This window comes from Amia ocellicauda, chromosome 23, assembly GCF_036373705.1.
Source record: "Amia ocellicauda isolate fAmiCal2 chromosome 23, fAmiCal2.hap1, whole genome shotgun sequence".
NCBI classification, from domain to species: domain Eukaryota; kingdom Metazoa; phylum Chordata; class Actinopteri; order Amiiformes; family Amiidae; genus Amia; species Amia ocellicauda.
The window spans coordinates 908,173-914,377 of NC_089872.1; the positions used below are offsets into that span (position 1 = coordinate 908,173).

The window sequence follows — 6,205 nt, forward strand, 5'->3', positions numbered from 1 at the left end:
TACCACAGCACACCTTCAGAGGTCTAGTGGAGTCCATGCACCCATTCATACAGCTGTTTTTTTACATGTGGGATATTTAAAAAACAACAAAACAAAACTATCAACAACAAGAGCAAACTTCATATAAGACAATATCATAAGCATAGGTAAATATAATCTATTTTATTGCTTTCTGGATTTTGACATAGGGTATTTTATTAAAAAAAAAAAAAAAACAGACCTGTATTTGGAAAACAGTCAATTCAGTGTGTACTGGCGAGGTGTTCTCAGTGATCAGAAATATAGCCTAAAACGTAACTGATCCTTTATTATTGATGAGAATGGGTGATGTCTGCGTGTGTACTATGTTTCATGCGACAGACTGGGTGTCAGTGTGTTAAAGACACGCATGATGGTGTTGTTTGTGACACACTGGGTGTCGGTGTGTGAAGGTGTTGTTTGTGACACACTGGGTGTCGGTGTGTGAAGGTTTTGTTTGCGACACTGGGTGTCGGTGTGTTAGAGACACGCACAAAAGTGTTGTTTGTGACACTCTGGGTGTCGGTATGTTAGAGACACACATGAAGGTGTTGTTTGTGACACACTGGGTGTTGGTGTGTTAAAGACACGCATGAAGGTGTTGTTTGTGACAATTTAGTGAAAGGTTAAAACATATTTTAAAACAGAAACACAATCACAACAATATAAAATTCACTTGATAAATTGACACACATGAGAAATGTATTTGTTTTTTGTGTTTGCACATTTTATTTTTTTTGTTCAATGAAAACAACACCCTGGAAGTATAACAATTCTCAGTCACTCTGTAATTGGGGTCTCTTATATTAACCATATTTTCAGTTTCTTTCTTTGTAGCAATTCTTTACATTTATAATACATTTCCAAATCAAAAGCAAACTATATCTGCACATTTTAGGAATCCCATTTGTTCTTCCAAGCTTCAGTGCATCTCCACACTCTAAATATCACATCAACCTCTGGAGCAGAGGTTTTGCCTCCACTGGTTCCTGTCATCAGTGTTATTCTTACTTATCACACCTGCCATCTACAATTCACCTGTTCACCACCTGAGGTCATCATCACCTCAATACTAACTATGCAATCATGCAGTTAACATATATACATACACACACACACACACACACACACACACACACACACAGCAGGTGAGAACATTAAGAATAACAACTGTACTTCATTCAAACACACACATACACACAGACACACACACACACAATTCTGATATATATACACAGACACACACATTCTGATATGTATACACACACACACACAGCAAGTGAGAACATTAAGAATAAGAACTGTATTTATTTTTAGGCTAAATACAAATCATGTTAAAGTTGGCCAGCATGTTGGTGACTATTGACAACTTACATAAGCCTAATTAGAAGGGTGTGCCTTCCTCTGCGAACACAGCCCTGCGATGTCTGGGTCAATCGAGGTCAGCTTCAGTCTCAGGTTTGGCTCAGCATCCATCCTGCTTCTGAATTCTATTTTTATGATGGCAAGTGAAGAGAAGCCTTTCCCGCACAGATATGTGGTCGCAAAAGGAAGGAGAACGTGCAGGGTATTCGCTGTGTTGCTGTATCCAAAAGTCCAACAACGAGTGACTTCTGAAAGCAGACTTCAATGTTTCGTCACGAGACAATTCTATTAAACTCTCCTGCTCACCAAAAGTGAAGTCCTTGTGCATTTCAGAGGTTTCAATGCTGAACGGCTTCGGCTGTCACTGGGAAATATTCGCTGAACTGCTTTCTGAGCGAGATGAGATGCGCAATGATGTTGTCCCTGACTCTATCATCAAGGGTCAGCTCGTTGTCAGACAGAAAACTCTCCACAGTAGGGAAAGCTGAAACATCACCTGCCTTGACTTTGATTTCGAACAACTACATCTTTTTCAGCATTGCGTTGATTTTGTCCTGCACATCAAAAACATTGATGGAGAGTCCCTGTAGTCCCAAATTCAGTTCGTTTAAACGAGAGAAAATGTCCGACAAGTATGCCAGTTGACTGAGCCACACAGTATCTTCAAAAACATCTGATATGGGGAAGCTTTTGTCCTGTAAGAACATTTGGACCTCTCTGCGCAATTTGAAAAGCCTTGAAAGCACCTTCCCTCTTCATAGCCACCTTACTTCTGTATGAAGCAAGAGTTGGACATGCTCGCTGCCCATCTCATCGCAGAGCACATGGAATAGGCGAGAATTAAAAAAAAATTAACTGGTTTGTCTTTCAGTACTGCGTGTTTGATTGTATGGTGCCATTTGAGATGCGATGGTTTCATGTATTCATTGCTAAGAACATCACGACATACCACACACTATGGCCTGGGCTCTTCCTCCATCCCGCTACAGCTGAATCCAAATTTGACGTAACTCGAGTCATATTTCCTTACTGTTTTGTGCCGTTTGCTGCTAGCAGGTGCTGTGGAGACTTCACTGGCACTGCTGAAGAAGCCCCTAACACTTGTGCTCGGTTCACTGTCATTCACTTCAGTTTCTACAGGGCTGCTCGACATATTCTCCTCCTGATCCATACTTCTCTTCTTAATAGTTCCCGTTTGGAGCCACGATTGCAGTGTTTTTGAACCACTCATCTTTTTTGCTACCTCCACTTACTATCGTGGCATCACAGTTCAGCTTGTAACAGTTAATAGGCTACTTGTAACCAGGGTCTGAAATTAAGAACTGCCAAGCGCCAAATGCATGTCAAATGTTTGTCCCTGTACGGTGTAGACAAAAACGCACCATATGTTTTTTATGCGCATCTAAACAGTGCTGCGAAACTGTAGGAGCGTTTATACAGGTAACGAGCTGAGATTAGGAGCAAGGGAATGCTCCTAATCTCAGCTCGTTACCTGTATAAAAGACACCTGTCCACAGAAGCAATCAATCAATCAGATTCCAAACTCTCCACCATGGCCAAGAACAAAGAGCTGTCCAAGGATGTCAAGGACAAGATTGTAGACCTACACAAGGCTGGAATGGGCTACAAGACCATCGCCAAGCAGCTTGGTGAGAAGGTGACAACAGTTGGTGCGATTATTCGCAAATGGAAGAAACACAAAATAACTGTCAGTCTCCCTCGGTCTGGGGCTCCATGCAAGATCTCACCTCGTGGAGTTTCAATGATCATGAGAACGGTGAAGAATCAGCCCAGAACTACATGGGAGGATCTTGTTAATGATCTCAAGGCAGCTGGGACCATAGTCACCAAGAAAACAATTGGTAACACACTACGCCATGATGGACTGAAATCCTGCAGCGCCCGCAAGGTCCCCCTGCTCAAGAAAGCACATGTACAGGCCCATCGGAAGTTTGCCAATGAACATCTGAATGATTCAGAGGAGAACTGGGTGAAAGTGTTGTGGTCAGATGAGACCAAAATCAAGCTCTTTGGCATCAACTCAACTCGCCGTGTTTGGAGGAGGAGGAATGACCCCAAGAACACCATCCCCACCGTGAAACATGGAGGTGGTCAAATACTTACTTCCCTCATTAACATGCAAATCAATTTATAACTTCTTTGAAATGCGTTTTTCTGGATTTTTTGTTGTTATTCTGTCTCTCACTGTTAAAATACACCTACCATTAAAATTATAGACTGATCATTTCTTTGTCAGTGGGCAAACGTACAAAATCAGCAGGCGATCAAATACTTTTTTCCCTCACTGTAAATCTAGTTTATGGTCCATTTTCTCAGGATGCAGAGGACGCCAATATCCAAGAGGACCTCACACAACATGTCCTCAAGATCTTTGTTGTCAACATAGGTGCCAACGATGCAGACAACCGAGTGGATGTGGGAATTGCCATTGAAGGAGCCAAGGTCCTGTCTGGTATTTCTAGTGTTGCAGAGGCATGCACCTTCATGATGGGCCTTATTTTGCCTTAAACCTAAGCTACCCCAAAGAACTGAAATATACCTTTGAGGTATTCCAAAAAGTTTTCTTAGGACTGAATGTAGAGAAAACCACCCCCAAGGTCCAGTCTCTTAGGAAACAGTTACTTGCCTTACTGGTAAGAGCTTTTGTTTTTCAATTATTGCTTATTTGTTAGAGTCTAAAATGTTAAATTCTTAGTTAACTTGAACTACCGAGTTTACTTAACAGACCACTAGTTGTTCAATTTCAGTGTTTTTACATTTAATGTTTAAAATGTACATATGTGCAACGTAAGGTTTATTTTGCAAAGACTTGTGTAACCAGGTTGAAATTATTATTTTTTTTGTTGTTGAAACTTCACCAAATCCTGATAAATATTGAATAATATGTGTTTTATTAAGTTCATAACATGTTTTGTACGGTTTAGAGTATATTCAAACTGAAGTGTTAATACCTGTACTGTTGCTTTAAGAGGTCTCAGTATTACGACGTCAACTCTGCGCCTCTCTCAGTTCGCGCTTTGCTCACTGAGAGGAGGTAATGATTTTTCCGCTGGTTATCATTAAGAGTTTATTTCGTTTTGTAGATAATATAATATAACCATATGCAGTTATAAAGTGAATGCTAGTCTTAAGAGTGTAAACATGCAGCCGTGTTGTCAAAATGTAAGCCCTGTAAATACACTTTTACAAGTTATACGGGAGACACATGTTTTTCAGTGCTACGGGGTTTCCTGTGTGTTTATTTGCTAATAGGAGACTGACGAACTACGTGTGTGGAAGAGACTGCATGTTAAAGAACATTTTTCTGTTTTTTACTGATTTGTACAGGTATGTTTATTCAGTTAGTTCATTATTTACACAAATATTTTACTGGTTGTGTTTAACATTCTGAAAACCATATGTAATCAAATGTATTGGAAATGTATTTTATTTCATTTTATTTTTAAAGTCATCTAAATCACTCTTGTGTTAACGTAGGAACTATGTTAACTTAGATTGCCTATGTAAGTGTAAATTAGCTCAGTTCGCGCTTTGCTCACTGAGAGGAGGAGACTGACGAACTACGTGTGTGGAAGAGACTGCATGTTAAAGAACATTTTTCTGTTTTTTTACTGATTTGTACAGATACCACCGCCATACGGCTTGCATTAAAGGAGCAACCAGTAGCTGTTTGTAGTCCGGGTCTTTCCTTCCGTCAGCACAGTCACAATCACAGAACACAACGCAGATCACGTAGACGTCAACGGATGTGCATTTAGCCAGATATACGGCAGACCACGCACACCCGTTACAATGGTGCCGTGACCTTTCAAGGATTGGTCTAAAGATCGACGTCAGCTCGTTCACCGAGGGAGGCTGTTATCACTTTGGGTACTCAGGTATTTCTCTGGACTGTGCCAAGTATTTCACTGGACTTTTTTTTTTTTTTTTATAGTTAAACCCACGAATTGGGCTATTTCAGCGAAGACCGGACATAAAAAGGAGAAAAAAATATTGGCCAATATAACAACATCTATGAGACTGAATGATATGATTGTTCAACTTTGTTATTTGATGCTCTTTGATTTTTGCCACATTGTTGCTGATTCTATTTGATTTTGTTTTTCTCAGTTTCATTTGTGTGCAGAGTGACTGAAACATGGCAGAAGGTAAAACATATTCAGTTGAGAGTGAAGGTGATGATGCCGAACGTGCTTCCTTTGAGTGCCAGTTTGGTGTGGGTAGGGGGTTTCTCCATCGACCTCTAGAGACCAGAACACCAGGGCCTAGTGTTGCAGAGTTAGGCTCTCCACGATTTGCCTCTACCCGCTATGTAGATCATGTCAGGTCAAGGCAGGGTGAGCAGAGCCCAGACTTAGGTTCACTAATTACACAGTTAGCTGAACAGCTAGGCAAGTCAATTACAGCTCAGCTACAATCTGACAGGGCCTCACATAGCACCACAACACCCACCCCTATACAGCCTACAGAGACGACGCTACCTAATGTTAGTGTCATCATGCGGTCAGATGCAAGGGAGCCACCTATATTCAGAGGTGACGGCTCAGACAAGTTTACAGTTCACGAATGGGAAAATCTAATGTCTTTGTACTTAACGAAGCGAGCAGTCCCAGTCTCTGAGCATTCGCAAGAAATCCTGGCAAGGCTTATGGGCAAAGCAGGGGATGTGGTAAGGATAAAGCTGTGGAATGACAAATCTATTGACCACACTGCCAATCCTCACATAATCTTTGACATTCTGAAACAATACTTTAGCGAACTAACGTACTCAAACATGCCTCTAGCGGATTTCTATAATACA

At 40.9% G+C, this 6,205-nt stretch overlaps 1 long non-coding RNA gene across 1 annotated transcript; it reads left to right on the forward strand.

Moving 5' to 3' along the window:
* The first annotated feature begins 4,222 nt into the window (after positions 1 to 4,222).
* On the forward strand, positions 4,223 to 5,578 carry LOC136719007 (uncharacterized). The gene is made up of 2 exons (XR_010805341.1): positions 4,223 to 4,438; positions 4,657 to 5,578. It is a non-coding gene; the product is annotated as an uncharacterized LOC136719007 (long non-coding RNA).
* Positions 5,579 to 6,205: the final 627 nt, after the last annotated feature.